This window comes from Aedes albopictus, chromosome 3, assembly GCF_035046485.1.
Source record: "Aedes albopictus strain Foshan chromosome 3, AalbF5, whole genome shotgun sequence".
Classification (NCBI taxonomy): domain Eukaryota; kingdom Metazoa; phylum Arthropoda; class Insecta; order Diptera; family Culicidae; genus Aedes; species Aedes albopictus.
The window spans coordinates 230,343,617-230,355,372 of NC_085138.1; the positions used below are offsets into that span (position 1 = coordinate 230,343,617).

At 36.4% G+C, this 11,756-nt stretch overlaps 1 long non-coding RNA gene across 4 annotated transcripts in view; it reads right to left on the reverse strand.

Moving 5' to 3' along the window:
- The window catches only part of LOC134291520 (uncharacterized), a 60,860-nt gene extending 56,815 nt beyond the window's left edge, over nt 1-4,045 (reverse strand). Inside the window, exons 1-2 of one of the 4 annotated variants that reach the window (XR_009999132.1) lie at nt 3,654-4,044; nt 3,101-3,232 (exon numbers count right to left, since the gene is read on the reverse strand). This is a non-coding gene — a long non-coding RNA (uncharacterized LOC134291520). Of the gene's footprint in view, nt 1-3,100; nt 3,233-3,438 lie in introns of all 4 variants that reach the window. The other 3 variants (XR_009999133.1, XR_009999134.1, XR_009999131.1) reach the window with 3 other exon arrangements.
- Between the last annotated feature and the right edge of the window lie 7,711 nt (nt 4,046-11,756).

Sequence of the window (11,756 nt, forward strand, 5' to 3'; positions counted from 1 at the left end):
AGATATCCAAATAGAACTCTTGTTGAAATCTAAGAAAGAAAATCCAGGAGGAATTCCAGAAGGAACTATGGGAGAAATCCGTAAAGGGAATCCTCGCGGAATTCTAAGAGACCCTGGAGGAATACTGGAAGGAGAGAATGGAGGGATACCGTAAAAAAATCCTGGATGAATCCTAAAAGCAAGTTTTCGAGGAATCCCAGAAGAAACACCCAGAAGAATCCAAGAAGGAATTTCTGATGGAAACCGAAAAAGAATTCCTGGAGGAATCCTAGAAGCAATTCCTGGAGGGGTTTTGAAAGAATGTCGGAAAAAAAATCGTACAAAAATCTCGGAATGAATATCTGATTAAATTCCGGAAGAAATTCCTGAAAGAAACCCAGAAGGAACTTCTGGAAACCCAGAAAAAAGTTCTGATGAAATCCCAGAAAGAAGTTCTGATGGAATCCCAAAAGAAATTCCGGTTAAAATTCCCGAACAGATGTTTGAAGAAATTGCTGGTGGAAGAGAGGAGAAGAAAACCTTAAAAGAACTCCTGAAGGAAACGATGGATAAACTTAAAAAAAAAACCTTAGAAAATAAAACTCCCGGAGAAATCTCACAAAGATCTTTTGGTGGAAACTAAGAAGAAACTCCTGAAGGATCTCTGAAGGAAGTGTTGGAGAAATAAAAAGGAAGGAATTCTCAAAAATGGGAATTCCAAAAGAAGCTCCTTGAGGAATTCTAGAATGAAATTCTTAAAGAATTTTAGAAGAAACTCCTGCAGGGTCCCTCAAATATCATGGAACATTTTATTCAAATGAAACCAATTTACTGTTCTTAACAGATTACAGTTTACAGATTGCAATACAGATTAACTATATTGGAAGCTTCAACTTCCTGTTCTTCGGCTTCATGCAGAACGATGGGCGGTTTATTGAGGCATTATGTATTATGCTTTTAGTTAAAATCCGAAGTGACCGGGGTTGCGAAAATTGATTTTTAAACCTACTTAGAAATGTCGCAACCAAATTTGGATTAGTGCATGTTGTAGCTCTTAAATAGCTTAATGATGCGCAATAGAAAAAATTGATTCAAATTTACTTCACAGCTGCAACTTTGCATGTGCTTCAAGCGACGACTTCGATTTGGTGGTGCGACGATAATAGCTTCGATGATAATCTCCACTGGTTGCACCTATGGTCTTGATATCGGCGATCTGAACCTGGCAGTCGGCAATGTTTTATTTCTATTGTTTTTTTTTCATAATAACTATTCGTTAAACATACAAGTTAAAATTGATATCAGAATAAAGTATCGATTTTCTTTGCGTTTTTCAATTGAAAATTTTGTCCAGGGGGGGTTTAACAAGCTACGTCATTTATAGGGGGGTATCCGAATCTGTGATGAAATGCTACGAGGGGGAGGGGGTATTAAAAATCGCTTAAAAAAAGCTACGTCATTTATGGACGCCCCATGTGTAATAAGAAAATATGTACGAGAAAATTTAAAATTTCTGTTTGAAAATCCACGAAAGTAATCTAAACAAGCAATGCCCAAGAACAAAACATGCTTTATTTAGCTTATAAGACGCGACGTACACTATTGAATTCACTGAACAAGAAATGGAATCGGATCATACAAATTTAACTTTAGTTTTATTGACGTGATTTGCCGAAGGCACGTGCAGAAGGAAATAACAATACCATAATATAATGCGTTATTTTGGCAAAATAACTGAGCAATGGAATCAGTTATTTTCATGTTATTATGGGGTATGTGTGCTATCAGTAATCTCACACTCCCATATTCATCCTATTCGAAAACAAGCGATTACGACACCGATTGATTCCGTTCTTTTTGTTTTCATGGGTGCTCACTTCTAACAAAAAATAGAAAAATATGAAACAAAACAAACAGCACTTCAATCCCTTGTTTTTCGTAGGATGAAAATGGGAGGCACATGCTTAATAAGGGAACCAATACCCTATATTAAGTTATAAACTTGTCTGCATAAGCGGCAAAATAACAAAAATCATAACAAAAAAATGTTCCTAGCAGACCAATTCGATAACATGCATATAATTCTGACGGGTCGTTAATGCTGAACAGAAATGTTACCGGGAAACGAAAATTGCTCACAGATAGCAACCAATAATATTATATTTTTATTGTAACAACGATGCCTTCGACATTATTCAAATAATTGTTATTGTATTGTCATTTATGGCAGTTAACTTTTAATTAGATTGTTTAGTTTATTGCAAAACAATAAAAAAAAGGATTGATAGAACAATTGAAAAACATGAGGATACATTGAAGTTTTTTTTACGACGGTAATGGTACCGCGTAAAAAAAACGCGTAAAAAACCCGCGTTATTTCAAAAAACGTCGTGAAAAAAACCGCGTTATTTCGAAAACGTAAAAAAGTCAAGTCACGTTGGATGTAATCCTGACTATTTTGCGCGTGTTTTTGAAAAAAAAACTCGGTTTTTTAAACGACGGGTTTTGAAATAACGCGGTTTTTTACGCGGTACCGCGTAAAAAAAACCGCGTAAAAAAACTTTGGTGTATATTGTTATTTTTTTTGTAAAATGCTTTGAAAATGTCTCAAAACAATACAATACATTCTATTATTTTTAATGCGATTTTTATTTCAAAATTTAATGGTTAAGATAAAAAAATGCACACTTTTTTTTATAGTAAAAGTGCCATTTAGGTAAATAATAAATGGTATTAAATAATAGTGGTGATGGCGAGACTACTGTGCAAATTACAATACTTGAAATAGTGAATTATTTTTGAAAAAAAAAATGGTGTTGTAACAATTAAATTTGTCACATTTTGTTTTTATCAGCATACTAGTAGTATACTTTTGTTTCTCTGGGTTTAAGCAACTTTGAAATGCATGTTTCACCAACACGAAACTTTGTTTAGACTTTTAAGTCAGATACTCACTTCATAATAAATTTCTTGTCTCACAATGAAAATGTAGTGTGCACAATAACACAATTTGGTAAAAAAAAAACGAGTAAAACAACAAACCAAAGTACTGCACATACGCTCAACAAAGGTACCTCAATGAAACTACATTCAGACACAAGTCAAAAACAAGTGCACCCACCCTAATATGCCCCAATTGGTATCACACTTTTATTCCCGTTGATGTCACTTGATTGGATTCTTCTCTGTTTTCTCTTTTGGTGTGCTATTCCGCACCCTAGTTCAGACACCGTGTGCCACAGCAGACAATCCACTATAGTAGTGAGCCCACGTATGTGGCAACCCTAATCCCACCTAATGCATCTGACAGGAGCCAACATCTATCGTGTATCCACAATTGAATCCTTTGTGGATACACAAATGTTTACATACAACATGTTGGATTCTAAAAGATGGCGTCCTTGCACCCTGGTGAGTGAGCCTAATTTATTGTAACAGCAATTCTAAGGTATCTACAACCAGCACAACACTACTGTAGGTATCGGATAGACACCGGTATGATGAACAATTTTCTTCCTCAAAGCGATCGAGCGCGCGGCGAACTAACAACACCTGAAATTTCTTCAGAAACACTTCCTGACGGGGTCTTCGCGGGCAAAACCTGGTAAAAGCTTCGGCTGCACCCTTTTTTCGCTCCAATCACTTTGACTTCTCACTGTTTGACTTTCGTTTACCGTGCAACAACACCACCGACTGACGTTCTTCGAGAGGGCCCACGGTATCAATTAAAGAAGCGAACAATTAAGGTGAGTTTTATTTTCTTTATTTCCGGTCCACTCTGGGTTACAGACCCCTTTTCTAACAGAGCGAACCAACGTAGCTAAAATATGCTCGTTTGGTAGGGTACAACGCACAGGTGATTCACGGCGTCGGCGAAGCGCGTCCGTGCTTCTATAATTCACCGTTCCCAAACTAAACAGCAGGTCAACATGACTCTTATAAATTCAACCGACGAAACTCTGCATACATATCACGCACGAGTGAGGCACTGCTTATGGTTCCGGGGGACTGCGTCGACAATAAACTCCGTTTTATCCAACAGCTCGATGGATACTGACTGCTGAACTGAGCTCACCGATGTTGAGAGCGATGGTCCAACACTCGGTTGGACAAAAGAGCAGCGCGCGCAAAGTCTGCATGGACTTGGACATAGGGTAAGTTGCGGTAGTATGCACCCTTGGGGTCGAACGTCTTCACGTTATTTCATTCAATATCTACAACTGTGATCATAAAAATAGCAGTGAAAGCCGTTTCCCATACAAAATGGCCAACTTTGACACGCTGTAACTTTGTTGTTTTATGAGCAATTGAGCTGAAAATTTGACAGCGAACTACAAATATGGTGAATATTGTTATAGCAAAATCTTGTTGAATCAGCTCAATCGCTCATAGGACAACAAAATTACAGTGAATCAAAATTGGCCATTTTGTATGGGAAATGGTTTTCACTGCAATTTTTATGAAGACAGTTGTATGCACATGAAGTTTTCTTTAAATGCAACAAACTAGACGTAAAATTCTACCGGTTAAAACGATGCTTTTACAACTTCACTAAAGATAGTTTAACTTAAAGCGATAGAGAGATGATTATATAGCTTCAACCAATTAATTACCATGCACCTCCACCTTCTATTGCAGCTGTGAAAAGCTGGATGAAATCACCTGATTCATTGCAACTCGAAGCGGAAAATATCAGCGGGATTTTTGTCCCACTTCTTATGGTTTTTTTTTGTCACCTACAGTTTTCTAGCAACTGAAAGGTAGCATGTTTATATTATGTGGAAAATTGTATACTGCGCGGACCAGAACTGACTAAAAGGTTGCGTTATGACCCGCAATCCCCTATCACCGAGGAGTGACGTGAATCGCGCCGCGCGAAACTCTCGCAGTCTCGCGCTGCGCTGGCGTGGATGATTCGGCAGAGAGTGAATACAATAAGTTGGGTTGGGGAAAGCTCACCTCGCGAATACGGAGAGGAAAGTTCCTCTGCGAGAGTGAGGAACTCAGGTGAGTACACGGGATTGCAGGCCGCCCAAAGTTTTCCAAGCCCGCAGGTCAGCCCGCGCCACCCATGTGGAGTAGTTGGGTTGGGGCCAAAGTGATTGTTTAAACACTATAAGTTTATTCTACTGGGGACACGAGTTATCGGATTGATTGTTCTTTTACAAGATGTATTCTAGCCAATGTCCGACTTTCCTCATCGGCATTGAAAATGATAAATTAAAACACTTTTCTAGAGTTTAATAAGAATTTTATTCGATAAGCATTTATTCCTTTACAAAACAGTTTAACAAAACATTTGTCTGCTTATTATTAAGCTGATGGCATAGGTTCCTGTACAATGTGCTTTTCACTTGTCGAATAAACGCTTTCAGTCCGTCATACTTCGACTCACAACTTTGTTCGGACAATGGGAAAAATCACGGCTAAAACTGTTTAGACAACCGGTAACCAACATTTCAAATAAATCACACAAAAGAAAATAGAATGGAATTATGCAGCTCAACATTGAGTGCCGAGAGACTTAATCAACGTTATTATGAAGCATTCATGTCTGTAAATAAATAAACTCTACCTTGATTACACTAGTTTACAAAATAAAACGAAAGTCGTGAACTTCTGTCAATGACCAAAATTTTTGGAGCACAATTTAGTGCTGATTTCGAAACCGACCTTCAAATTTTTTTAAGTAGAACAGTTTTGGAGTTTTAGCTCAATATCGAGTTTTACAACTTTTAGAAACATGTAATTTACTAAAATTCAAATATATTGAGTTTTGCTCAACCAATTTTTAATCTTTTTTCCATAAATCGAAAGCTAAATACAATACCATTCGATCATCTGAATACAGGTGTTGCGTCAGATTGATGAAATTCAAGATATTGGCGTGTTTTAGGGACGATATCCTTAAATTTTAGCAAAATTCCCAAAAATTTTTGAAGCAATGTATTTTTATCAATAAGAAAAAAAACAATTTAAAAATTCTTTCTCGACGATCATTTGACATATCATATGTAGGCGAGTTACAGTAAAAATTTTAGCTCAATCGGAGCATTGATTACGGAGAATGAGATGTTTGAAGTGAGCGACCTTGCTTAAAAATAGAACAAAAATCGATTTCAAATCATCAACCTTCTATGGAAAGTCGAAAACATTTCCGCTCTACTGTAATTTTTTTCCTTTGCGTTTTCGAACTCAGGACATGATTTTACACCAAAAATGATCATCAGCTTACCGAGTTCAAAAATGCTGTAAACTTGTGTTATTATACTTTTTTTTGGCCGCATTTGATTCAAATTTTCTCACCGTGTGATAAAAATACTGACAACGAAATAAGAATGGAAAGCACGTGTTTTGGGCTGAATAGCTTCTGAAGAATAAAGCGTGGGTTCATGCATGGGTTCGATCCCAGCACTTGCAATTTTTCGTCAGTTGCTCATCCCCTCGAGAGTGGCTGACACCTGACCCTCTTCTGAGCCTATGCTCTAACGGGCCCGGAAACTTGGATACCGGCTAATGACAACTCATAATGGACTGGAAAAGGAACAAGAGCCACACATCAACATCCTCGTTTTCATTATTCTACCACGGACAGGGTAGAAAAGTGACAGCAGCGCAAATTGATTGATTGATTGATTTATCTTTATTATAGAGACTTTCAGCCACAGAAGCGCAAAGGCAACCAGTTCGATATAGTAGAATTAGAATAGAATACATTTGGGCGCTGAACAAAGCGTAAAGCCAGCTGCTGGATATTTCGGCCACTCTCTTGGATACTCTGGTCGCCATTTTTGGATTCTATGCGTTTTCCCCATACCAAATTATCCCTATACTGCATGCTTCAAACCGAAGGTATTTCCTCTTGTATTTAGTGATTCCAGCTTCTGCATTACGTACCTTTGCCGTTGACGTATAAGGAAACTAAAAGGTGTAGTTTGTCAACTGAGCAGCCATTAGGAAGCAAGGTAAAATATCTCAGAGAATAGTTGATATGTTCTTAAGCTTATTATTTTCCTTAATTATGTGAAAGTTTATCCACATTGTAATACGAGGTTGGACGAGTCATATTAAGATAATTGTCACTATGAAATCATGAATCATTATAAAATTACAGTCTTGAAGCTGCTATCACTTCTGAAAAGAAACGGCCTTAACACAATTCAATTCAATTCGCTTTATTTAAGAGACTTTCAGCCTTGGGCTGGTTCATCTCTGGCCTTAATTCCTTAAGTCAGCTTCCATCTCGAATTGTTGGTTGCCATCTTGCATTTTGAGCCGCCATCTTCTGATTGCCATTTTAAACATCGAACATATCTACCTCTTACCGAATATATTCAAATTGCTTAGCTTTTGGGAATAAAATTTCTTTAACAACTGCCTTCTTGAAATTTGAGCCGTTATTATGGATTTTGGGCCATCATCCTGGATATTCTGGTCGCCATTTTGGGACTCCGGACATTTTCTCCCTACCAAATATATTGTATGGCTTAACGACAAACGTTTTAAAATCCCGCTTCAAAAGCGCATCAGAACTTCAGATGCACAAATCTCAAGAAGCAAGCTTCAAACAACAGTGCTTTTCTTTCACATGTAATAAGCTAAAAATGAGTAGGTGCCAAAGTCAGCCATTGTGGCGGCCATTTTGGGATTCTAGCAAGTCTGTCCTTAAGAGCCTAAAACTCCTTAAAACAACCGCCACTTGAATTTTTGAGTCGCCATCTTGAATATTCTGGTTACCATTTCTGGACTCTGGACTCTGGAGCACGCAAAAAAATCAGCAAAAGAAATTGCTGAACTTCAGCAACATTTTTGCTTGTTCAGCAAGTTGAAAAATAATTGCTGTTACTCAGTAATTTGTATTGCTGAATGCAATCAGCACGCAAAAGTCAGCCAAGTTTGCTGATTACCAGTGCAGTGTGCTGTACCTAAAATTTACCTTGAAGCAGTGTTGGTAAAAACACAAATTCTCAAATCTCATGCTTGAGTTGTTTCACGCGCGATTCTTGACTCGCCAAACTCACCGCCGAAAAAATCATGCATGAGTTGACTCGCGATTTCACTCATTGCGTTATTTCTTGATGTTCTTATTATTTACATCGAAGTTTTTAGGATTGTATGATAGAACAAAAGCAAACCTATCGTACAACAACATTGGATGCCGTTCAAATTGATTTGGATTCGTTTTACAAGCGAACGAGATTTCAACGCTTGACTCGTGAGAGCGAGATTTTGCATGAAAATCTCGTCCGTGAGAAAACGATTCAGAATCGCGCACGAGTTTACTCACGCAGGAGCGGTTCATGAGTGAGCTTTGAGTGTGATTTTACCAACACTGCCTTGAAGCGATTTGAGATTTGGATATTTACTAGAAAAAGTACTGAACCGATTTCGATCAAATTTTTACCACTTAATTGATACTATGTTAAGAATATCGAGTGAAATTTTCAAACGTTTTGATAAGTTATAGCCTAATCAATTTTTTGAAATGGGTGCCCAAATTTTTTAAAATCTCATTTTATGATATCGACAATATCTGCGCCAATACTCAACCGATTTTAATGAAAATTTTATGGTATTAGCTACACATAATATACTATTCATGGTCAAAAAATCAGCTATTTTGGCGAACACAATCATAAGTTATTCAATATTTTCTGTGTGCCAATTTCATCGTGGACACCTTTTACGTCTTGTGGCACTCAATGTTGAGCTACATAATTCTATTCTGTTTTATATTATGTGATTTGTTTAAAATATTAGTTCTTTAATAACTTGGTTGTCTAAGCAGTTTTAGCCATGATTAAATCATTGAAGCATTGATTATACGTCGTTTTCAAAATTTGTTATTGATTTATCCCATTATCCGAGCCAAGTTCCGAGTCAAAATATGACGGGTTGAAAGCGTTTATTTGACAAGTGAAAAGCACATTGTACAGGAACATATGCTTATCGATACATCAGCTTAATAAGATGCAGACAAATGTTTTGTTAAACTGTTTTGTTGAGGAATCAATGCTTGTCGAATAAATTTATTGTTAAACGTTTGAAAAGTGTTTTAATTTATCATTGTTAATTTCGATGAGGAAAGTCGAACATTGATTAATTTCTCAATTGAAAAATCATTTAAACAGTAATGTATAGAGTATAATTTTAGCTCAGCTATAATTACCATTATTAAGCTACAATTTAGCAAGCTTGCTTGTTTGTGACTTGCAATTGTTAGTTGGGTGTACCTACAGCCAGCAATGGCTGAAGACGATGTCTGTCTCTTTTTTAACTTCAATAAGGTGACGGAACTCACATTTCATTCTCAAAAGAAGACGAACCGAATAGATTAGAAATTCGTTTTTTTGAGATCCTGTCTACTGTTTTACATATAAGGATATAGAATTGGCTTGAAAATGTCCTTGTTAGTTTTTTATCAGTACTCTTCTTAACGTTTTGGGGACGGACTGTTTCGCTGCTGCTGCCGTAACCTCGCTTGGGTCAAACACGTTTGTTATGCTCGGTTTTATCGCCGGGGCCATAAACCTAGATCCGTGCCTTTCTGGTTCTACAAAAAATCTTAATCCAATTTCCAAAACTTATCGTAATTGTGTATAAAAAAATCTTTAATTGGTACAATTGATTAAAAAATACACAAAAGTCAAGTATCAATTAAGCCGGAAAAATGTCATTAAGTTGGTTTCATAGTCGAATATAGAACATGTTTAACAGGGCTAAGAGGTTCTATATGCTCCAATAGAGCTGATCCATAGCCGCAAACTAGGAAAAATGTCTTTGAATGAAACTAGATGCATTTCCTCATTTTTTAAGTTGTTTACTTGGTTGTTTATTTTTTATTAAATCACGGAGCAATATTTTCAAAATCGTTTTTCTTACACATTTAGAGGAAGTATCAAGGTATCTTCTGAATTGCTTTTTTCAGTTTTTAAGTTTTACATAAACTTTTTATCTTTCTCGTACACCAAAGTGAACTGAAAGGCTATTTGTTCACTTAAAAAACGAATTTTCGATAAAAGGCTCGGAGAGTCGAGTCACATATACCAATCAACTAAGTTCAACGAACAGATATGATGTCTGTATGTGTGTATGTATGTACTGTGTATGTATGTATGTCTGTGTGGAAAAAAAGTTCACTTAATTTTAAGGCACTTCCCATTGGCCAGCAGCAAATTACGGATTATAGCTCGAATCGAACCGGTATTTTACCGCATTGTTTGCTATTGAAAATGGTACGGATCGGTCCAAGCGTTCCGGAGTTATGACCATTTTAGTGATCCAGACTTGCACCGATGAACTGGTCATATACAAAACTGAACCAAATTCTATCATGCGACATATCATATTTCGCCGAATTTTGTAAATTTTAGCATGGTTGTCGAATTTTATGCGGAAATCATCAATGGACTCCACAAAGCCGCGATGTCGGCCAAGAATTCAAGATGGCGGCCTATTATGCAAGATGGGCACACAACTAGAACAGACGGCTGTTTAAGGCTCTAAAACCATGCTATGTGGATATACAGGGGATAGACAAAATGATCGGGACAGGCAAAATTTTCCCTCCTCAAAAAATATTCATATAGCTGTAACTTTTCTAAAAGTGCATCAAATATTCTCAATTTTTTACTGTAAGTGGATCAACTAGTTGTGTATCGGTGGACAAAATTTGGAAAAGATCGGGCTATTCTGCACGAAGTTATAAAGATTCTAGAAAAAGGTATATTTATCCGATAGCCAAATTTGATCTGCTATATCTCCGGATTCAACGAAACAAATGCAATGACATTTTGACCATTTACGACTTATATAATGAGCTCTGAAAAACGTTTGACATAACTGGAAATTATCAACAAGAGAAAAAGTTGTAGCGATTTCATTTATTTTATGATTTTTTAGTAAATTGGTCTATTTTTAATATGCATCCCATTACTTTTTCACTGAATTGCCGGCTATGTTGTTACTTTCTTTCAAAACATATTTATATTCAAGACAATTAGAGGGAATATAAATGAATTTTAATGAGCATCTTGAATTTTGAAACGATGTTGAAATTTAAGAAAATTTGGTGTTTTATTAGAAAAATAATCTAATCGTTATAATTTTCTTCTGCATTAAGAATTTTAAGTTAAGTCAAAAGTTTTTCAAAGCTCATTATATAAGTCATAAATGGTCAAAACTTCATTCAATTCGGTTCATTGAATCCGGAGATATGGCAGCTCAAAGTTGGCTATCGGATAAATATACCTTTTTCTAGAACCTTTATAACTTCGTGCAGAATAGCCCGATTTTTTCCAAATTTTGTCCACCGATACACAACTAGATGATCCACTTACAGTAAAAATTTGAGAATATTTGATGCACTTTTAGAAAAGTTACAGCTATATGAATATTTCTTGAGAAGGGAAAATTTTGCCTGTCCCGATCATTTTGTCTATCCCCTGTATTTGATAAGGGGAAGATGTCCGAAGTCCAAAATTGGGAACCAGAATATTCAAGATGACGACTCAAAATCCGAGAGGCGGTCCAATATCCAAGATGGCACAACCGATTTTAATGAAAATTTTATGGTATTAGCTACACATAAGATACTATTCATGGTCAAAAAATTAGCTATTTTGGCGAACGCAATCAAAAGTTATACAATATTTTCTGTGTGTCAATTTCATCGTGGACACCCTTTAATCAACGTTAAAATGAGGCATTTATTTATTATTATTAGTCTGTAACAAAATAGCAGTTCGATTGTACGAGATGCAATTCAGCATAATGTT